Below are 23,587 nucleotides of genomic sequence, written 5' to 3'. Positions count from 1 at the left end.
CCAGGCAGCTGCACAAGTCTCAGCTCTCACAATGGGCACAAAGATCATAAAAGATAAACCCTGGTGCTGAACAAGGGTGGGTCTGGCTAGGCGGGTAAGGTCGCAGAGGCGCAGGCCGCCCCACACACGGCCAGGGCTGCCGCTGCGCCGCGCAGCTGAGCCATTGCATGGGGGCAGCCCCCAGTGGGGTGGGTTCTGTGACCTATGGCTGACACGGGCCCCGCCCCTGCCGCCCCGTGACAAGCGGGGCGCCACAAGGCGCACGTGCTCCAGCAGGGCGCAGCCGCCGCGACCTCCCAGCGGCCGGGACGCGCACGTGCGCCTCCCAGAGCCAGCCAGCGAGGACACGCCCCCGGCAGGGCGGGGTTAGAGGGAGCCCCACCCCCTCCGCAGCGCAAAGCAACCGAAGCAGAGTTCGCGCGCCAGAAGGGGCGGGGCTAACCGAGACGGGCGGAGCCAAAACCTCCGGTGGGGGGGACGGAGCGAGTCAATGCGGCGAACGCTGATTGGTGGCCGCGGACACGTCGGTGAGGTGGCGTTTCTTGCGCGCGCGCGGAGGGGGGCTTCGGAGCGTGCGCAGTGAGCGGCCCGGCTGGGGGCTGAGGTAGGCAGAGCCGAGCGAGGAGGCCGGGAACCCCTTGTGCACGAGGTGACGTAGGGCCAGTCTGCCTTGTCCCCAGGCGGCGCCCGCGTGCCCCTCACAGCCCAGCTCCCGGCGTGCCTTGCGGCCTCCCTCCCCTCCCCATGGCCCCAGCTCCCGGCGTGCCTTGCGGCCTCCCTCCCCTCCCCATGGCCCCAGCTCCCGGCGTGCCTTGCGGCCTCTCCCCCCCCTCCCCATGGCCCCAGCTCCCGGCGTGCCTTGCGGCCTCCCCCCCTCCCCATGACCCCAGCTCCCGGCGTGCTTTGCGGCCTCCCCCCCTCCCCATGGCCCCAGCTCCCGGCGTGCCTTGCGGCCTCTCCCCCCCCCCCCATCCCCATGGCCCCAGATCCCGGCGTGCCTTGCGGCCTCCCCCCCCCCCCATGGTCCCAGCTCGCCTTGCAACCCTGCCCCATGTTCCCAGCTCTTCTCCCCCCCCCCCCCATGGCCCCAGATCCCGGGGTGCCTCGCGGCCTTCTCTCCCTCCCCCCATGGCCCCCAGCTCCTTGCGTGCCTTATGCCCCACCTGCCATGTTGCCCTGCCCTGGGGAGCAAATGACGGGTGAGGTGTGACTTGTCTGCCTGCCCCTTGTGGCTGAGGGGTTGCAGCAGGTAACTGTCCCTAGGGCCCGGCCCGCCTGATGTACAGTGTGGCCAGTTGTGTTGGTGGCCCCCAGCAATGTGCCCTTTTCCACCTGTGTGGAATAACTTTTTTATATGCACCAATGCATGTGTGAAGGTGCACTACTGCTAAAAATTACCTAGCTGTGAGTGCTGTGCTAATTCCCTTGGCGCCATTTCGAATCTCCCAGAGTAACCACAGGCAACACGGGTCTCCAGTGTATGTTCACTGTGCTCCTCCAAATGAGAGGGTCTGGTGGGTAATGCTTTACCTTGAGCTGAGCCTCCTCCCAGCTGTGTTATGGCCAGGAGACCTGCAGTATGTGTCCATGAGAACCTTTATATTTAAAAACAAGGAACCATATGTCACATGGTTGATCTCCTTAGGATACAACTTGAGTGGCCTGATGTAGTGAGGTAGCATAGGATTGCCTACCTCCTAGGATTGTTGTGAAGTCTCCAGGGATTAAATCTTGTCATGTGATAAGCTAGGGTTACTATATTTGAACTTTCAAAAAAGAGGACACCTCTGAGAGGGAGTGTATCAGTATCTACCAACTCATGTTTAGATACTGATACTGATACACTTCCTCTCAGGGTGTCCTCTTTTTTGAAAGCTCAAATACGGTAACCCTAGTTGAGCCCTCCAGTGATATGTCCATCCAGAATAGGCGATCCAAGGCAGCACTGGTGGTGTCATGCTTATGGGTGTGAGTGGGTGACGTGCTACCTTTCCCCCTGCTACAGGTCCTGGCATGGATTACAGTTGTTTTAACACTGAGCCCCTTCAGTGAGTCTCTCTCTCCCTCATTGGCTTGCATTCCATATCTTAGTTTACAATCTCTTCTCTCCTGCCTATAGCTCTTTCTACTTGTCTTCCTCTGTTGTTATTAACTCTGTGCATGCCTGCTGGTGTAATTGCCTTTACCCTAGTTAGGCGGGTGTCGCTGTAATTCTACTGGCAAAGCTCATGTGCCTAAAGTGTTTAAAGGCAAGTGTAAGACCTGCCTTATACGAGGCTTTATTTCAGCTGTATGAGATCATGCAACTCGTATCTGCTATGAGCCATGTCTGCTTTAAAGCCTTTAGCAATGGAATTTTTAATGTACATTTTATTTATTATACCCTAAAAGGGCTATATTGGATCCTGCCATTTGCTCTCCTTTTCCAGTGCCAAGGTGATGGCTGCATAACTGTATCTAAGGCAGAAGTATACAGAAAGTGGCCCCTGGGAGTTCTACTGTGAAAATCTTTAGTATAGCAGCAAGTGGAGACTTTGAGCTGCTTCTCCTATGTGAGTGTTGCACGTTAGGACCTGCTGTCTATCCAGACCCACATCTCACTTGGAGTTGAGGGGCATGTAAATCTGCTCCATTTATGGAAACTAAGTATAATGTGTGGGTTCCTGGCAAGAATACCCTTTGAATGTAGGAAGCATGGCTTTACTCTTGATATAAGGAAGTGACAGGTAACTGTGATTAATTTTTGATCTACTACTAATCTTTTTTTTTTTTTTTTTTTTTTTTTTTTTTTAAAACCTTCTACCTCCTCACTGGTCAGATTCTGAATTGATTTATTTAATAATAAAAATGCCTCTCAAGACTCGTTTTACTCATCCTGTCCAAGAGCATATTCTCATCTTTCCCCCAAAGTCTCCTCTTACCTTTTATGTCACAGTGAGCTTGAGGATGAGGCTTATTTAAAAGGTGACTGGCTCAAGATGGGCAGAAGTGATAGCATATTAAATATTCCTCTCATTGGTCTGTGGCAGTTTTGTGAGGTAGTGGTCAGGAGGTTGAACTCGAGGATGAAAGCCAGTAGTTCCTGAGTTCTAATCCTGGCTCCATCATTAACTTCTTTGCTGACATTGTGCAAATCACTTAAATTCTCTCTAACTTCCGTTTTCCCATCTGGGAAGTACTACTTAATTCCCCTTGGTGAAGTAGGTGAGTTAGCTGTAATTAATATTTGTCAAACACACTGTAGATCGGGGGTGCTACATAAATCTAGCTATTTTTTTATTAACACAAACATATTCTTAGTACTTGAAATGAGTGATGCCAACACAGATTCTGCTGGGATATAGCCATGTCAAACAAGGAGTATGGCTTTGAAGCTTTGAGTATATGTCTTTTAAGTCATTAGAGTTTTCACTCTCAAAGCTTCTGTTTCAAAAAATCCCCAAAAGGTAAAGTGAAACTCAGCCCAAACTAACTGAGTTTTGTTTGAAAACCCTGAATGAGCTTGCTATCACCTGAAATACAGCCCAAGATTCACCAGAGGTTTGCAAACCTTGCTGCTGTTTCACGTTTGTTACGAAGCCTAAAATCAGGACTTCATTATGAACATGTTACTGCATTCCAGTCATTCCAGTCAGGCTATGTGCGCATTTTCCTGCTGTTAAGGAGCAGGCACAGCTGCCCTTAGAAATGTATTAATGTGTCAGTAAAGTACTTTGAAGAAGTTTTATAAAAAGTTGAATGTTCACATTTTGTAAATGTTAGCTTATTGTTCCTTTCGGGACTATACATGAATCCCAACTAAGGTAGGCAATGAGTTTCAAAATGCTTAGAAAGCCACAGTCTAACAAAACCGTGATGCAGGGGTTAATACTCATTATATTATTATGAATGAAGCAGGAGGACTGGGGTAGGGATGTCAACATGTAGATGACTACACGGTTAACCAATAAGCCTGGTCTTACCGGTTAATCTTGTCAACTACACCCTCCCCCGCTGCCTCTGTGTTAGAGGCCGTGGGAGTTGGGGGGGGAGCAGGAGCAGGTGCTTGTGAGGAGCGGGCTTAAAAGCTGGCTCCCCATAAGGGCTGGATCTGCATGCCCCCCCTCTTGCTGTCTCTGATTTGGGGTGTAGGCTGGAGCCAATATGTGCAGGGAGCTGGCTCTGTGAACCTGCCTATCGTTTTCCCCCCTCCCCCTGTCTACAGAAGCATTGAGAGGGGGAGAAGGCGGCAGGGGCTGATGCTGGGGGGAGCCACCTCATAAGATGGTTCCCCCCTGCACTGGCTTTGCGGTGCTGTCTCCCTCCCCCTGCGCTACTGCCTCTGTTAGAGGCAGCCGTGAGTGCGAGGAGGGGAGGCTGCCATGAAGCAGCCTCTGTCTCAGGTAGCCTGGCTTGCCACGGACAGAAGCTGGTCCATGGCAGCAGCCCCTGTGCGTGGGGTTCTGAGCTCCCTGCGGACAGAGGCTGCTGCTGCGGACCAGCTTGTGTCCACAGGGAACTCAGGCGCCCCATGGTCTGGGGCTGCTGTCACCCTATGTTAGTGCCTCTGTATCCCAGGCAGCAGTGCGGGGCGGCTGGCAGTCGGTTTGTGCGGGGAACTGGCTTTCTAATTGGCTCCCCTGGCAGACCGGCTCCTATCTGCCACCCTGTGCTGCTGCCTCTGATACAGAGGCAGCAGCACAGTGTGGCAGGAGGCTCCCAAGGAGAGGGGCTGGGAGCGCATTGGCTTCCAGCCCTGCCCCCAGGGAATATTGAATAGTTGTGTAACTGCTAAGATTTCATGCAGTTACACAACTAATCAATTACACACTATCTAACATTCCTACTCTCCATTAGACTTAGGTCAAGGCAGCCAGGGCTAGTCCTCTAGTGAGGGCCACGCTCAGCTGGACAGACTCTCTGTGAGCACCTTTTATGTTTGATTTGTGATCAGTCCCAAGTTTAGTCCAGCTGCTCCTATTGGTATGTAGCCGCTCCGGTGGCAAGGTGTTAGCTGACACCCCACAGCTACAAGGAGGCCTGCTATGCCCTTTCCTAACAGTTTAGTCCAGAGATCTACTTGTAGTCCTCAGAGTTGGTTATGTGGAGAGCTGCATTATAATGGCGACATGCAACTTCCAGGTGCTGTTTCCAATTGTCTAACAGTAAAAGAGAGGAAGGGGAATTGAAATGAGAGGTAAACCTTGAGCATCTCCCTGGCTCGAAGCCAGGCTCCCTTGTGTAATTCATTTCCACATCTGCACACTCAGTGCAGGGATCTATCTTTAGTTTGATAGCTTGCTGACTCTTTTTCAGTATGTGAGTGGGTTTGTAAACTTCAGCGTAACAGCTTTTAATTCTGGTCAGTGGGAAAGTTCATGAGCTGCATTCTGTTTGTTTGGCCCATTTTTCTTGGTACAAATTGTATAATATCTGCTAGCACGCAGAGAGAATGTGCACTCAAATATTCTGCTTCTCTTTATTACAGTACTTCTACTATATGCCTCACAAAGTGGGACTTCAGTCTTATGTATATGGGGAAATCGACCTAGCTATGTTGGAACAAGCAATTCTGGAATAGCTCCCTGTGCAGTGTGATGCTTCCTAAGGATTTGAGGCACCTTGTTCCCTCTTGCCCTTAGCATGAGGAAGCCTTGTATGTATCTACCCGAGGTCAGCTTCCCAGTGCAGCGGGCAGTACAAGCACTCCCCTCTAGGTCTGTTGCAGACCTCATTTGTCTTCCTTCAAGCTAGGGAAAGGCACACTGTAACCCTCTGCTTAGTTATTGGAGTGCCCAGCTGTTGTTCCACTAGGCAGTGACAGTATCCACAGTTCTGTTGCTTCCAAAGAAACACTAAACCCCAGCTTACGATGTCCATTTCGCACATGTCATGTAGTGAAATAAAAAATGAATCTCTGGGCTTTGTTTTGTTTAAAGTGATAGCAGGTAGAAGTAGTGGAAAGAAATGGTTCTAGTGGGTAAAATAAAATTATAACATGTGTTCCAGAGCCTGTACTTAATTAACATGGCATTCTTATAACCCAGTGTCCTTCCAGGCTGGCTGCAATCCTACTTCCGTTAGTGAGACAAACAAGCTGTTAGCTTGTCTCCTTGGTGAAGAATCCAGAGTGTTTCTTGTACTCTTTAGATATCACAGGACAATTCTTTGCCATTACTCATAAACAGGACACCCTCTGCATATTGTTCATTCCTGTGGCTTTCCTCTCTTTCTGATTTTTGCAGTCCCTTGATTCACACCAGGCTTAGAATGCAAACAGGCATATATTGTGAGGTGGGCTAAACACATGTGACCAGACAGGGTGATAAGCATCTGTTACCACATGCCTAAAAGATGACATTCCTCAAGAATGTTTCTCCTTGTGACCTGCCTTAATCCCAAATCCTTAAGAACTGTAATTTTCAGTATAGGTACATAACTTCTTAAATATATCTGTGCATACATTTTGCAGTGCTTATGATGATCACATGTTACCCTGTGGTGAGATAATACGCATATATGACCCAGGGATCCCTTTAAATCAGTGTGCAGATCCCTGTACCCTCTGTCAGTTGGCACCAAGTGGTCCGTGGGTCACATCTAAACACTATTCCATAACAAAAGTCTCTTTATTCTGGAGTAACATTCTGTTGTAGCTATGTTAGTCAGTTTTCCTGTTTTGTATAGAAGGTCTCAGCCTCTGTCTGTGCATTAATTGCTTTAATCCAGAGTAACTGGTTTAGTCCATATCTGTTCAACCAGAGAAAATATCACTGCTTGGCTCTGACTAGTTCTAAATGCCCCTACCCCCGCACAACTTCCCACTGTGCTGAATTTAAAATAGTCAGTGAAACACTGTTCCATCCTGTCGCTTTCTGGGATGCAATCCAGATGAGTGAAGGATTGTGTCATCACCTGCCCTGTAATCCTAAATGCCAGAAATGCTCTGTTGCTGTGACTTGCAACCTGGGTACTAGCAGCCAGTAGATGAGCATGCAGGTCACACCCTGAGTGTCTGTGCGCTGTACATCCATGAATCAGCATCTCTGGCCCCAGCAGCCTGCCTGTAGCACAACAATTGCTTGTGGGCTTTTTCCAACCTTGGTTACCACTTGCAGTGTGACCCCTGACACATTCCTACTTCCAAATTTCCCTCCAACTCTGTGCTCTGATGCGTCCTACGCTGTCCTGGACCACTCAGAGAAGTACTCAGGTTCACATGTTCCTTTAAAGAGACAGAAACACATTTAGTTTCATTAATGTAGGGTAAATACACTCTTTCGTTCAAACAGAGCTTATAGTAAAAATAAAACCCATTTATTAACAGCAAGACATAACTAATATCAGATAAACGGAATACCCTCTGTAGAAAGGGTTGCTGGCAAATAAAGATGAAAATAGATCTGAGTCAAAAATTTAATCTAGTAAGTTATAGGCTTTGTGTGTCTTTTCTCATCAGTCTTCCTTCTTCCCAGCCATGGCTGACTTTCTCTCATTTGGGTCCTATAGAAGTACAAAGTGCAGTCTTCCTAGGTGAAACTTGCTTAAGCAAGTTTCTCACCTATATTCAATTCCCTTCCCTTTGGTCGAAGGATCCATCTTTCTCAGCTTGCCTGAGTTCTGGCCCTTTGTGCTGTCTAGTGATGGTTGCCACAATAACTTTCTGCTTATAACTTCCAAATTTCAAAGTCCTAGTTTTAAAGAGGCAAGCTAAGCTCTTTCTCACCCATTACCAAGACAGTTTCCCCAATTATCACCTGTAATACCATTAACTCACAAACATCCCACTCTCCCTACCTTTAATATCAGCAATTCACAGACACTTACCTTCCTTCCTCCCCCTTCCCACCCCCCCGCATCCCCGTTCTGTTCTGCAATGTGATTTGTCCTTTTCATATTTGTTCATTTTTTTAAATTGTATCCTTTGGTATATATGGTTGTGACTACTTTCTTCCACTATTTGATCTGAGGAAGTGGGTCTGGCCCACAAAAGCTCATCATCTAATAAACCATCTTGTTAGTCTTTAAAGTGCTACATTGTCCTGCATTTTGCTTCAGTTAAGCTCATGCCGGTCTTCCTGTGCCCCTGCTCATTTTTGTGTAGGCGGGACTTCTATTTTTTTCGGACACACTTTGCTTAATTTCTTTGGAGACCGATAGCTGCCTTCTCTCCTGTCTGGGGGAAGTCTGTTTTCTGTTTGTTTGTTTTTTTGTCACAGATTGTGAAGTGTAATATCAGTGACTGTCTATAGTTCCTTAGCTTCAGAGGGGTAGCCGAGTTAGTTCTTCCTTTCCAAGTGCTAACTGATGGTTCTCATCAGCCTCTTTTAACTATTTAGTCTTTGAGATGCTACTAGACTAATTGTTGTTTTTTAAGTTTTTCCTGTTACATACTCTCTTGGCTATCCCTCTAAAGCTTATCTACTCACTGCCTTTTTTTTCTTCCTCCCCTTCAATATTTTTTCCTTCTCTCCTCCTCCCCCCCTTCCCTTATTTATTCTTGAATCTGGACTTCCAACACTCCAGTCATCTGAAGAAATGGGTTGTGCCCACGAAAGCTCCTGATACCATCTGTATGTTTTGTTAGTCTTTAAAGTGCCACTAGACTATTTGTTGGTTTTTATAGTTCCTTATATAGTGCTGGTGCGTACATTTCATGGGGATACTAATCACCATGATCTTCTTTGATTTGCTGTCTATTTGTAATACTGTATGCAGTTAATTTATTGTTGGAGTTGCTCCCTATCTTGGTAGCCTTGATAAAAAAATGTTCTCCTGCAGGAGAGTAGATGCCACGCTGTCTTCTCCCCACCCCATAGTGTTTACCTTGTGTGTAAAGGACCCTTTCTTATCTGACAAGCAGGTTGGTCAGAGAAGCAAACACATTCCTTTGTCTAGAGTAGACCTGTTTACTGCTCCTCCTGACATGCCTGGATTAAACATTTTATTACTGGGTGAACATATAACCACTCGAAAAGTCAGTGGTTACAGGGTTACCTGCACCTGCAGTGTGCACCTGCTCCCGCCTGCCACCACTGCCTCGTGCTGCAGCTTCTGATAGTGTAGGGCGGCAGCCGGCCCCCCGGGAGCTGATATGTGTTGGCTGCCACCTGTAGCCCCACTACTGGGGAGCCGACTGCTGCCCCCGCATTGCTGCATTTGTATCAGAGGTAGCAGCGCAGGATAGCAGCCAGCTCCTGGTGCACACCAGATGCTTCCCTGTGCTGCTGCCTCTATATAAGAGGCAGCAGCATGGGGTGGCAGTCAGCTCCCACCTGCAGCCCCACTTCTGGGGAGCTAGCCACTGCCCCCATGCTGCATGGAGTGGCAGCTGGTTCCCCAGGAGCTGGGCAGGAGCCTGAGTATACCCCTGAACTTTAACCAATAAGCCCAGGCTTATTGGTTAACCGTTTGCACAGTTAAACTTTTATATCCCTAGCTCTTACATATGGGATGTGCACATTGTGCAAGTATATTAATGATCAGTGAGTTGTTAGGTTTTTTTTTTTCAGTTCCATATTACATGAAAACTTTTAAATACAGATTACAGTCTTCATGAGTTGGGGTATATCAAATTGGGCAAGCCAGCTAAAACTCATTACCTGATTCCAGTGAGCCCTCTGGCACTTTGCCTTTAGCTCTTAGAGCGTTCCTCCCTCCCTTTCTCTCTTTCTTACAAACATACAAACAACTGCATGGCTGAACCCTCTTGCCATTTTATTGTGGGCATGAGGTGAAAACCTCCCCTCATTGAAATTCATGGCAAAATTGTTGACTCTAGTACAGTCATTTTTCATCTATTGAAACTGGTTAACTTGAGTATGTTAGCCATAAATCTGCTTCTTCTCACAAAGTTGCACTTAAGGAATCTCGGGGAAAATGATGAAGGAATAGAGGTGCTACCCCTCCCCATAATACAGTACTTAACAAATGCTAAAGTCTGGTGTTATGTGGAACATTATGCTGCGGTAGGGGGCTGTCTTTCCAGAGGTAAAAACACAATCTTGTTTACTTGTCTTTAAGGTTCCCATGACCATTACTCAAACATGGGGGCTGTGTCTACACTGGCCACTTACTCCGGAAAATCAGCCGCTTTTCCGGAATAACTTGCCAGCTGTCTACACTGGCCCCTTTGAATTTCCGGAAAAGCACTGATGATCTACTGTAAAATCATCAGTGCTTTTCCGGAAAAACTATGCTGCTCCAGTTCGGGCAAAAGTCCTTTTCCGGAAAACTGTTCCGGAAAAGGGCCAGTGTAGACAGCACAGATTTCTTTTCCGCAAAAAAACCCCGATCGCGAAAATGACGATTGGGGCTTTTTTGCGGAAAAGCGCGTCTACATTGGCACGGTCGCTTTTCCAGAAAAAGTGCTTTTCTGGAAAAGCATCCTGCCAATGTAGACGCGCTTTTTCCGGAAATACTTATAACGGAAAACTGTTCCGTTTTAAGCATTTCTGGAAAATCATGCCAGTGTAGACGTAGCCGAGGTGCCCTGACCAAATTTCAGTCCAGACAGTTAGTTAGATTCTGGTTCTCTAAATTATTTTACATTTTGTTGTCTTGTCTCAAAGGGCCGTGTTGTATAGTTAGTGCTACATAGTAGCCTAAGCTACTCAAAATATGGCTGTATATGGTGGATGAATGCATGTATATAGCAGTTGGATGCTTTGGGTCCCAAATATAGTTTGTAAAACATTTGGCTTCAAGTGACGGAAAAGTCTATAATTTATTCTAGATGTGTGTTGATAGTGCTATAGGATTTTCAGTGAGCAGTACTGAACTATGCATGTAATGCTGTTTGCCTGTAAAATTAGAATTTTTGCCAATAATTCACAAAGTCTGCAAGGAAGTATGCAAGTCCCTGTACAGCAGTGGTCCCCAGCCAGTAGATCGGGATCTACTGGTAGATCTTGGAGCCCCTGACAGGTGATCCTGTCTGGTTTGGCCAAGAGGGCTATCACGTGCCAGCACTTCAACTGCCCCTCCCTCCATTGCTGCGCATCTCCTGCCCTTTGCCTTGGAGCTTCCCCCCAGGAAGCTGTGCAGAGCAGGGAAGGGAGAGGAGGGGGCACTGATGTCAGGTTGCCCCCTCTCCCATCCTGTATTCTGTCTCCACAGAATGGGGAGGGGGGGCCACAACAGGGCTTGGGATGGAGGGAGTTTGCTGGCAAGTCAGGGTAGGGGGGAGCTTGCTTAACCCCACTGCACCACCACACAGGGGCTACCTGAGATAAGCAGCGCCCAGCTGGAGCCAGCTCTGAACCCCTGCCACAGTCATGAACCCCCTCCTGCATCCCAACCCCCTACCCCAGGCTCCACTTAGAGCCTCTCTTACATTCCAGATCCCTTCGCCCAAAACCAGAGCCTGTGCCCCAACTCTCTGCCCCTGCCTGGTGAAAGAGAGGAAGGATGGGGGAAGGGAGGGAGGGAGGACAAGAGTGAGCGGGGTGGGGCCTCAGAAAAGGGTCACAAAAGAGGCGGGGCAAGGGTATTTGATTTGAGGTAGATCCTGGATTGCACTTAAATTCAAAAAGTGATCTTGTGCTTAAAAAGGTTGGAGTCCACTCCTGTTCAGATATATATGGTGGTTCTGGGGAGAGGTTGTGCCAGGTATCTGCTTTTAAATTTCCAAAATATATTTGTTTTTAACAACTGCCTATTTAAAACACAATGTTTTGTTAACAGGAGTTTTCTTTCAATGTTTCACTCTTAATTTGAGAACTTTGATTTCAAGCATGTTTCTGTAAAATTGACTTTTTCTGTGTCCTCTGCATTGTGCTCTTTTGCAAGGAATCTATGCATAATTATTTCTTATATACTCATTCAATCTATCAGCCAACAGATGTCAAGTGTAGTAAAATGCTATAATAATATTATGAGTTAATAATAGTTATAATGCTTCTAATTACCTGGCATAGCTTTTGAGAGAGGCAGACTCAGAAATTAGAGCAAGTGCACGTTTAACCTTGAACCACAAGCAGAAATGAGCATTTCCTCTTGCTCTGGTCAGTGGTCTCCAACCTTTTAAAGCATGAGATCACTTTTTGAATTCAAGTACATTCCGAGATGTACCTCAAACCCAAATACCTTGGCTCCGCCTCCTTTGTGCCCCTTCTCTGAGGCTCCTCCCCCTGCTCATTCCATCCTCCTCCCCACCCTCATACTCTCCCACTTTCATCAGGCAGGGCCAGTGGGTTGGGGTGCAGGCTCTGGTCTTAGATTAATGGATTTGGAGTGTGAGAGGGGTTCTGAGCTGAGCTTAGAGCAGGCAGTTGGGGTTCTGGAGGGGTTTCTAGGTGCAGGTGCTGGGAGGGCATTTGGATGCAGGAGTGCTCAAAGCTAGGGTCGGGGCTTGGAGTGCAGGAGGGAGTTTGACTGGGGTAGGGTTTCAGGATTTGGGCTCCGACTTGGCACTGCGTACATCAGGTGGCTCTTGGGCAGTGGGGCTAAGGCAGGCTCACCCCTGCCCTGGCCCTGCACCACTCCCAAAGGCATCCAACAAACTCCTTCCCGAGTCCCCCCAATCTGCTCTGTGGAAATAGAATAGAGGGTGGGAGAGGGGGCACTTGACATCAGCACTCCTCTTCTCCCTTCCCCTATCCTGCACAGCAAGCAGGAGGCTCCCGGGGTGGAAGGGGGAGGCAGAGCCAAGGCAAAGAGCAGGAGCTGCGCAGCAGTGGGCGGGAGGGGCAGATGAGGATCTTGCGGGGCCCAGGGAGTACAATTTTGCGCCCCCCCCTTTGACACGGCGCCTGCGCAGTGGCGCACGGTGCATGCACGGGGCCCGGGGCGGCCGCCCTGCTCGCCCTGCCCTATATCCGCCACTGGTGCCAGCACTTTATAGCCTCTTGGCCAAACCTCTCAAGATCAGCTGTCAGAGGCTCCAAGATCTACCAGTAGATCCCGATCTACTGGTTAGTGACCACTGCTCTAGGTGTACTGTACTTGCAGGTGTTTCAGTTGCACCTAACTATCCCTAATCTAGTGCCCATTCCCTTAATTTCCTCAAACCAACCAGGAATAAAAAAAATTTAAATCAGTTGTTGTTAAACTAAAAAACTATTATCAGTATGTTTAGAGATGCAGAACAACCCTGACAAGTTTATTGAAATGAGTATTGCATACCAAAAGCTGAAGCCTGGTCACTTTAAACCTAATTTGACAGTGTACCACTTGGATTTCAAAGAATTCTTGCATCTTGATTATTGCAACAATGTACGTAGATTGCTTCCACATTGGGAAGACTAGGGGAAATGCAGGAATCCTTTATCTTTTATGAAGGTGGATTGTGCTGCTTATAAGTGTCAGGAAGTCCTTCCGACAGGCTGAAATATGTTTTTGGAAGCCGCCTGCAGTTATTGTATGAAGTTAGCTATTGGTTACAGATTAAATTCACCCACTCCTGCACAGAGTAATTCTTCCTTTGGCCTGATCTTGACCTCCCACTGAAGTAGAAGGAAGTTGTGTAGGTTGTTGTTTCTCGGGATCATGCCCTTGCTGTGGGGAAACTAAACAAGCAGTTGGGGGTAGGTGTTTATGGACTTCACTGCAGCCTTCAGAGCTGGGGTAGGAGGCGAGACTTCAGAACAGCCCCTCATTGGCCAATATTCTAGCATTTGGACTAGAATAGTGGTGCAGCATTTTTCACATCCTGTATATCTGTGCAGCAGTTTAAACCCAGAACTTGACTTAGCAGACCATAGGTTTCTTTACCCTAGAGCTTGAGAATCTACACTCAGATGTAACCCCATGTTAGAAATTATCGGACCCTTGCTCCCAACTTGCATAATCCTTGTTATACAGGCCTGAATCCGATAACCCATATCCCAGACTTCCAGCTGTCCTCCAAAATATGACAATTCTGGCCTTTTATTTTGTGGTGCAGTGTGGAAAAATGTGACTGTTCAGAGGATAATGAAAATGAGCCCACGGGATTGTGGAATACTTTTGGTGGATTCCCATAGTATGAGTCGGAGGAGCCTGTGTTTACACTGCAAAGCAACTGGGCTTGAACTCTTGATCCTGGCTTGACTAAGGCATGTACTGTCCACTCTTTGGGGTTTTGGGACCAGGATGGGTATGATTTTGTCTGTAGATGGGATTAGGCTTGTTCCTAAATTGGAACCCTGGGTTTACGTTGCAATGTAGACATACACTTAGAGGCTCGCTACCCATGAATCCACAAAACTGTGGCTCCAGTGTTGCCCTTTGTCCTACCTTCAGCAACCTCACTCCATTGCAGCCTGAATGGAGGCAGAGGTGCAGAAGGGATGGTTGGTGTGTCTACTACACTTACGTCCCTAGCACAGCCTTGTCCCATGTGAAGAACCTTCTGCCTGGTCCTCTCTGCTTGTGTAACTTTCACCCGAGCTCACTACAAACAGAATGGTGTGCTGTTTGTTGCAAGCCCTTTTTCCTTTCAGGGCAATGCATAATGGATCGGACTTGGCACAGCTGTGCTTGCTTTACTGCTCATTTCACTTTGTGTTTTATTCATCTAATGTTGTGAATTTAATGCTGGTGAAGAGTCCTGGATTCACAGCCCTAGAGACAGAAGCCCTCTTTCGCCACAGAGCAGGTACAGCAGAGGCAACGGCAGTGCAAGCTTCCTCATGCATGTGCCTCAAGTGTAATGCATCGGCACTATCCTAAGGGATATGAGTAGGACATTTTAGTCACGTGGCCTTGGGGTTGAAGGTGTTGCTTATGACAGTTTATATCATAATGCTTTAGATGGCAGAAGAGAATCAGATGTACTGTTCCTTTGCATACCTGATGATCTGGGTGACCTTAGGGTTGCCGAGTGTCCGGTATTCACCCAGACAGTCCGGTATTTGTGGACTCTGTCCAGTTAAAAAACAAAACAAAACAGGAAATACTGGACATATGAAATGTCCGCTATTTCCTGTTTCCCTCGGATGGAAGCCCAGAGGGGACAATTTTTCCCTGCTGCATCTGGTGAGGGAGTGAGGAGTGCGACAGAGTCGTAACAAAGAGAGGCAGGAGGGGGCAGTTGCCAGGCGCCACACTAGGGGAGTGACGGGCTGGGGTGGGAGCAGAGCTCACGCTGCTCTGGCCCACGTGACTAGAGACCCGGGAGCTGGCCACATGATGCTTCTTCAACACCAGCTGTGACCAGCCCACGGCTCTTACCCCCCAAAAGTGCGGCTTGCGAAGCCACTCCTGCGCGGCCTCCCCCCCAACGACCCCTGCCGGCTCCCCACCCGGCCCCCAGCTTCCCTGTGCTTACTGGATGGAGCTGCTGGGTTTTAAAAATGGCGCCCAAGATGGCGGCTGTCTTAAAGGGGCAGCCTCCTTTAAAAATATATATATATATAATATTATTTTTTTTCCACAAATCTGTTCTGGGGGGCTTTTTTTTTTTTCTGAACAACTTTGGTCTCTCCCCCCCCCCCCCTTTTTTTCCTCTGCAGAACTTTTTCCTGCTGTTTGTTTTGTTTGGCCAGGGGAGGTGGAGGGGGTGTCTGGTATTTTTTTTTGTTAAACCATCTGGCAACCCTAGGTGACCTAGCAGTGAAAGCTCTATATACCATTACCAGTGCCTTGACAAGTCCCACTTCCTAACCCTCTCTAGATCCAAAGAGTTCTGTTCTAATAGCCATTGGCCAGTTTTGCCATGTAGTTTGCACATAGAACCGAACATTTTTAACATTTGGCTTAATGCTTGCACTGAGGTAGGACTTTGGTGTTCTCTCCTCAACTTGCTCTCCTCTCCTTTTAGGTTTTTTTTTTTTTAATTTTGGAAGTTTTGAACATCCATTCAGGGTGTTACCTTTCTAGATCCTTTGTCTGGCTACAGGCCAGTTTATCACCATGAGCATCATGCCTTAGGACTGCAAGGCACCTCCTCCAAAATGCTGTAATATGTGACTTTTGTTTCGGGAGAATGATTTCTCTAAGCAAGTAAACAGTTTATCAAAGGACTCTTGGCATCACACCAGACACTGTTAAGTTAAAGGAAAATCTAAGATCTCCTCAGGCTTAAAGTTACAAGGCTAATTTCACTTGTTTGTTTCCCTTTGCTTATCAGTTCCTCAGTGGCTACTAGCCAGATTGGACAGGGATGGTGTCACTAGCCTCTTTTTCCAGAAGCTGGGAATAGGTGAGATGGGATGATTATCTGTTCTGTTCATTTCCTCTGGAACACCTGTCATTGGCCATAGTTGGAAGACAGAAGACTGGACAAGCTGGATCTTTGGTTTGACCTAGTATGGCTGTTAAGTCAACTCAGGACATATTTGGAATACCTGAGAACGTAGTAACCTACTTATAATTTATCTAGAGTAAGCATCCTCTTTATTTTTTGTTCTGTTCAGGTACTTGTACCACAGTTCTCATTGTTGCTTTTTTTTTAAATTGTTTTTGCTTTTTTTCAAGAGATTGAAAGGTCTGTGTCTTTTTTTTTTAATCTGTCCGGGATAGATCATAGGGATACATCTGCTGCTTGGTTAATTTAGTTTTAGTATAAATGACCTCTGTCTCAAAATAACACGTGTGAAACATTTAGGGCTTTTAGGGGAAATGATCTTAAAATTCTGAAGTGTTTTAATTTTTCTTTTGCTGTCCTTGCATTTTACCACCCATTTCCTATAAATGCTTGGCTTTTTAACCTGTATAGGCCTTATTCATGTCCTTTAGCAATGGAGAAATTGTAAGCATCTGGGCAATGGATCATTCTCACCACTTTGGAAAAGGTTATTGCTGTTTTCCTTTTCAGGCCTATCGTCATTGTCTTCTCTTGCCTTGACTCTTTTAGCCACCTTTCCTGCTAGATTCTAGTAAGTCCAGTGTACTGCTGCTGGAATTTTCACACCTATAAAAGGAACAAATGCATCACCCTAACATCAAGTAACTCAATTTTTTTAATACTTTTTTAATACATTTTTTTAATTCCTTGTTTACTACTGTGTCTCTGAATTTCTCTCTCCTGGAGTATTTAATTTGTAAACATTTTGGGACACTATTTGAAAAATGTGTTATAAAGCTGTGTTGCATTTACTGTAATGATCTGTTACTTCAAGTCTATTTCAGAGGGATGCTATGCAGTACTGTGAGCTTTTAATTCACGTTTTTGTTTTTCAAGAAAGCATGAATACAGGCATGGCGGTAAATGGTGGACAATGTCTATATGAAACAAATTTACTCCATTTTCTTTTCCAAGACAATGAGAGTGAAAAACAAATAGCTCTGAAAATGGGTTCCTCTGAGCCTTGATTTCTGCTTTGGAATAGTTATGCTTTTTTGTGGTGGTTTCTCCTTATGGTAATTGATTAGCAGTATTACTTTTCAAGGTCCTCCAAACTAAATTGCTGCACTGATCCAAAGATCCAGCAGGACCTAGCATGAGTTAAATTTTGCTGTAAATTATGGGTTTAAAAACTCCAAAGGCTGCCTGGGTTCCTTAACTCAGTTTCAGGTGATAGCGTTACAGGCTCAAGGGAAGTAGGTCCTCTTCAAGGTTATGAAACTTTGAAGTGATTTTTAGATATTTGTTAAATTTTAATCCAGCAATGAAAGGGCTGCATAGCTCTAAAGGCTTGTTTACCCTGGTGTTGGGTTTGTTGTAGTTTTTGCACCTCTCTGGCTGCCCTATGCTAACCCCTTGTGCAGATAGGCTGCACTGGTATAAAAGTGGTGTGCTTTGGTGCAGTTTACACCGTTTTGAGTCTGTGGGAAGTTGCACTCATGCACTTATTTCACCAGCATGGTGCATCTACCCTAGAGTTTGAGCTAGAGCCATACTAATGCTGTTACATCAGTGCACTCTGCTCCCAGATGTGACAAATCCTTTTATCCATATGTAGTAGTTTCTTCTTGATTTTCTACCATGGGCTGCCCTGGAGAACAGCAGCAGTGTATGACAAGGGATGTCTTTTCTAGCCAAACTGGCCCATGTTTTTCAGGTAGCCAATACTGTAGGGGGCTTTTTACAATCAAAATGGAAATAAGCTGACCCTAGTATTCCCCCCTGCAAGTGGGACCAACTCTTGCCTCACCAACAGGCAAGGAAGGCTGTGCTGTGTTGTATTCTGGAGGCATACACTGCTTATGTAAGACAGGTTGTGTGCTGATGCTGTGTGCTAAGGAAATGGAAGCCTCCAGATGTGACTGGGAGTTGCAGTTATTGCAAAGCCAGTGTTGGATTTCTCCCACAAGAAATATTTTTAAATGCATTATTTCCCCTAATACAACAGAGGAATAGCAATCAGGAAACCTCTCAGGATATGCAGCGTTCAGGAAACAGTCATTTTGAGACTATTAATTTTGCCCCCTCTCTCCCTTTTATCTTCCTCCCACACAGTAGCCCAAAGCACCATCCCCTGCAGCTCCCCAGTGCTGGATGGCTGGAGTGGGGGAGGGAGCAAGGCCTCAGCCACCCTAAGCCAGCACCCACAGCCCCTAGGCAGTGTGGCCACAGTGCACTCAGGCTCTCTCCCTGAGGCTTGAGTGGTCAGGCAGTGCGGTCCCTGCTGCTCTGCCCCCGGGGATCCAGCAGCTGGGCAGTGTGATCTCTGGTCTGCCACAGTACTCGTGTAGTACTCCCTTGGACCGGGCAGCACAGTGGCCTCACTCCCACGCTCCTTCCTACCTCCTGCTCCCTCAGCACCTCCTGCCCAGATTTCCCCCCATCCCTCCTGCCTTGAGCCCACCCCCATAATCCATCCTACACTTACATTTCTTACAACTACTGTCAGCACCCCCAGACCTCTGCCCTGAGCCCCCCAAGGATAGGGGTTGTGATAAGTAGGAATGTTACATTTCAATTAATCAGCTAATTGAGTAATAGATGGAGTTTCCATCAACTACTCGATTAGTCAATAAGGGGGGTGCTGGCTATCACCCTGCCTCCCTCCCTTTGCAATGTGCAGGGGCCACTGTGGCTTTTGTATATTTCAAAGGCAGAGAGACAGCCTGTTTCCCTGCCTCTCTGCCTTTGAAATGTACAAGAGCCGCAGGTGGCTCTTGAATATTCCAAAGGGAGAGGAGCACCAGTGGGGCCAGCAGGAGCAGGACTGTTTCAGTCCCTGCTCGCACTGTTTCCCTGCTGCTCCCTGCCTCCCCTTCCGGTGCTGGGGCAGCGGAATCAGCTTTTAAGCCAGCTCCCCCCAGCACCGGCTCGGAGCGACTAGTTGAGTTCCTATTCAACTACCCAATCAATATTTGCTTATCGGGTAGTCAACTAGTCACTTACATCCCTAGTGACAGGACTATACCTGTAAGAAATGCAAACTACTTTCACTCTGGATGTTGACACTTATTACAGTGGTGGGAGGGGTTCTCCTGTTGCTGGAGGTAATCCATTTCTCAGAGAGGCAGTTGATGGAAGAGTTCTTCTGTCAAGATAGCACCATCTACACCCTGGACTAGGTGAGCATAATTAGCTCGCTCACAGGTTTTTCACGCTGCTATAGCTACTTCTTGCCTTGGTTAAGTTTCTACGGCAGAGTAGCCATGAGCATGGCCTGAGTAAAAAACCTTGGGATTTGGTTCATCATTTATGCACTGAGAGTGTATGTAAAGACTGCACAGAAATGACAGAGATTTGTATCTATTATTTTGTTCATTACTTGTGATTTTTAAAAAAAATTTTTTTTACCAGAAGACAAAACTTTTGTTTCAAATGAAGACACAATCAAACATTTCTCATATTTTTTAAAATGCCGGTTTTAGTCTCTGTTGGAAGTGTGACACTGAAACCCTAAATACTTTAAAATACCTCACATGCACCTAACTGGTTTTGTGCGTGTGCGTCGTGTAGTTACTGTGTTCTTAGGAAACAATTGTATGTGAACAGGGATAGCAACATTGTGTTCTCTCCACTTTGATGCCAGTACTCACAGCTGAAAAGAAACCTAGATACAGACAAAACTCTGTCTAAATATAGCTTTTTCATGAGGCACCCGATGCTTTTAAATAAAATCTGAAAAATAGATGCTGAGTGATTCTGGTGCTAAAACACTGCATGGAATGCAGGGTGACACATTTGCCGCCTCCTTTCTCTTTGTGATCCTCTCACTTTATTGGCTTTAATATTTTTCTCTTTTTGCTTTTTTTAGGGAAGGTGATTCAGGCCTCCTCTTCTGGTTCCTTTAATTTCACCTCCTCCCCCCCCCCCCCTTTTCCTCTCTCTAATGCTAATCTATTCCGGTCTTATGCAATTCTGTAATAGTTTTCTTCCAAGGATCTCAAAGCACTTACAAACTTTAACATCTCTTGGGGATGCTGTTCTGATTTTAGAGAAGGAGAAACTGCCTGGCAGCTGAGATCAGCTGAATTGTTCCTACTGAAATGGTACCTAGATTTTTGCATTTGAGCCTAGGCTTTGGAATTCACTTCCTCCACAGGGCAGAGGGTTTCAGTGTGTGAGGGGCTCAGATCTAGGGTCTGGGGGCAGTGTGGGGCTGAAGGAGATCAGGAGAATCTCCCCAGATGCAGTAGCAAGTATTTTTATATATAAACACTACTATAACAACAGATAATACAGTCTTATGCCGAAATACTGTAGCAGTGCTTACAGGGCCACATTAGGATCAGGGTCCTGGTGTACCAAGGTAACAAAAAGGCAGACCCTGCCTGGTAGAATTTTCAGTCTAAATATCTTGCAAATTACCTCCTGCCCAAACATGCCTGGAGGGTAGATTCTACTGTTCCTTCTGTTCCACAATGAATAGTTACGTTTTAAGACATTCATGTGAAAGAAAAGATAGAGCCGAGGAAGATGGTGATAATGCTTTAGCAGTTATAAAGCACTTTACATCTTCAAAACTCTTCTTAATGTCTCCCAAGAATGATAGCCTGGAAACTTCACATTCTTTATCTATGTTGTGTTTCAGCCCAAGAGTGATAATTCAAACTTCACTTTTTAAAATAATGGATACTTCTGATGTCTGTCTTGCATGCAAGCTGCTACATGGGAACAGATTGTATTACAATGATGAATTCTAAAAATGAAGTGTTTTGGTTGATGTAAGCACTTGGGTTTAGCATTGGCCAGTTGGGGTTCTTGGATTTTTCCTTTGGAGTTTGGCTGCCTTCTGCTTCAGGGAGTGCAATGGTCTATTAAGAGTTTATTTGCTCTGACACATGACAAATTGTTTCTAGTGGTGGGTACTTCATACGCAATTTTGTTAGCTGGCAGTTCTCACTTTGTGGAAACTGTGGAAGTCAGGAGGAAGGAAGTCCATTCTCCACCTCTTACTGTCACTTCATGCTGTATTCCCCTTGTTTCTGTGTGTTAAATTGTGGCCTTTGCATGGATATTAATATTGCTGATATGCTGTCTGTGGTTGTAGGTGCCATTTGTGTTTCTTTTCATGCTTTGATGTACAAAGCATGTCAGGGGAGTAAGTCTGGCTTTTTGGAACCAGATCCAATTGCCTTTAAAGACACGTTGCTCTGTTGCTTATTTTGTATGTGCAGTCTTAACTCCATGATGAGGGAGGGAAGGATATTATTTTCACAATACAATTTAGTATCTAATAGCTATTAGCTAACAGGTACACATCCCCGGTGAGATACTTTAAATACACGTTATCTGTTCTATTACCTGCAGTTTCAAGAACATGTCCTGCAAGCATTTTAATCTTGTTTGTCATGCTTGTCTCAGAGTGAGAGATCTCTCCTATCTGCATCATTGGGGATAATTATCCTGTTTATTCATTTCTGTTTTTATTTCCATCTATCTACTATTGCTTCAAAGAGAAAACCTCTCAGTAAATCTCTGCTAAAACAAGACATGAAGCTTGGTTCAAAAGCTTGACTGGTCTGCAAATGGGCCTGCATTAAGCAAGAGAGAGCCTCTTTTGGTTGATGTGCAGAGGTACGCACTAGTGCAGTGGCTCCCAAACTTTTCGGACTGTAGTGCTTCTTTAAGGAGTCTGATTGTCTTGATGTGCTAAGTTTTACCCCACTTTATAAACTACTTGCTTACAAAATCAGACATCCAAAGACAAGTGTCACAGCAGGCTTTCTCACTGCCATATAATTATAAAGTCAACTATCAGACTTACCTGGCATTGCCCAGGTCCTTCAGGGTAGGGAGCTGACAGTGTGAGGGAGCAGGACTTAGGTTAGGGCCTTGGGGTTGGGGGGTCTAGTGCAGGAGCTGGGGTGTGGTGGTGAAAGAGTAAGGATTGAAGGGCAAGGAGGGGCTCAGGGCAGGAGATCCCAGCATCCAAGGGCCTTTTCTATCTCCCCCCCCCCCCCCCCAGCTCTCCCTGGGCCATCGGGCCTTTTCTGTCCCTCCTGCCAGCCTCCCCTAGCCTCCAGTGGTGTTTTTTCTGTTTTCCCTGACCCTGTTCCTCCTGGTCTACCAGGGGCATCTTCCCCTTCCCCCCCCGCCCCCAGTGCTGGAACCATGGGCCGGGCCCGGGAGGGGGAAATAGTTGAGGGTAGGGGGGCCACTTACCTGGTATGCTAGCAGGCAAGATGGCAGAACCCCAGCCCTCTTTGGTGTTATGGCTGACCCCAGTGGACACTGCAGGATAGCTCTCCCCAGTGAGCCCACTGCCCCCAGAAGCTACTCTTGTATCGCATCCCTCTGAACAGCAGCCTCTCCCTTTGCTTGTTATGGAAAACGGTCCTTTTCCTGGGGCTTCTGGTTGTTCTGGCACAATCAAACCCTGACCTTGCTTTAAGTTAGAAGAGGAAGCTGCCTGCCAAATTTGGTGGCCCGAGCTCTTACTGTTTAGAACAGGGGTGGGGAACCTAAGGCCCGGGGGCTGTATGCAGCCCTGGGCTTGTCTGGATCTGGCCCCTGAGACTGGAGGCTCCCCCCAGCACTGGGGAGCCCACGTTGGTGCTCCAGCCACTCCCCCAACCATTCCCCATGGGGCTGGAGCACACACTATCTACTAGCCTGGGCCCCCCAAGGGTCTGGTACGCAAGAGGAATGTGTATAATGTTCTCTCCTTCTCCGTTGGAGGCTGCCTCAGTGAAGATTTGGGGTTTTTTTTGCTTCTCGGTTGTATGCAGCCCCCGACTGATTTTTCTGTGGCTCTGCAGCCCCTGATCCAAAAAAGCTCCACACGTGGCTTAGAAGGACGTATGGAACAAACAGACTATCAGACACAGATATGCAGTCACCCTCTAGAATCTATAAATATGATTTAAATATGCATATAGTACTTAAATATCAGTGTGTAGCATATAGAGCTGTATAAACAAGTCATTGTATGAAATTTTAGTTTGTATTGATTTCACTAGTGCTTTTATGTAGTCTGTTGTAAAGCTGTCTGCTAGGGGTGTAAAGGGTTAACTGGTAAGCATTGCCGTACCAACGTGATTACTGGGGTATCCGATTAACTGGCACCCGATGCGATGGGTTCAACCTGGCCTGGGTGGAGAAGCCCCCTGGTCACTGCGCAGTGCGGTTAGACCCTGGCTGGGCTGGAGCAGCCTGCTGGGCCAGTTAACTGGTTAACTTATTAACCAAAATTTCACATCCTTACTATCTGGAGGAGTTGACATACCCCCAGAAGACCTCTGCGTACCTTCAAGGTTATGCATGCCCCTGGTTGAGAGCCACTGCACTAGTGGACTGGCTCTTTCAAACCCATTATAAAGCACTTAACCACGTGGTACCAAT

General features: G+C 46.8%; 1 protein-coding gene across 6 annotated transcripts in view; it reads left to right on the top strand.

Annotated features, from left to right (window-relative positions):
• The first annotated feature begins 373 nt into the window (after positions 1 to 373).
• The window catches only part of SIL1 (SIL1 nucleotide exchange factor), a 181,838-nt gene continuing 158,624 nt past the window's right edge, over positions 374 to 23,587 (top strand). For 2 of the 6 annotated variants that reach the window (XM_075900132.2, XM_075900129.2), the window contains exon 1: positions 453 to 604. The gene's annotated coding sequence lies outside the window, so the exon portion shown is untranslated. Of the gene's footprint in view, positions 650 to 23,587 lie in introns of all 6 variants that reach the window. The other 4 variants (XM_075900133.2, XM_075900130.2, XM_075900131.2 and 1 more) reach the window with 3 other exon arrangements.

This window comes from Pelodiscus sinensis, chromosome 16, assembly GCF_052426305.1.
Source record: "Pelodiscus sinensis isolate ZL-2025 chromosome 16, ASM5242630v1, whole genome shotgun sequence".
Taxonomy (NCBI): domain Eukaryota; kingdom Metazoa; phylum Chordata; order Testudines; family Trionychidae; genus Pelodiscus; species Pelodiscus sinensis.
This window is presented reverse-complemented; position numbering and strand designations above follow the sequence as displayed.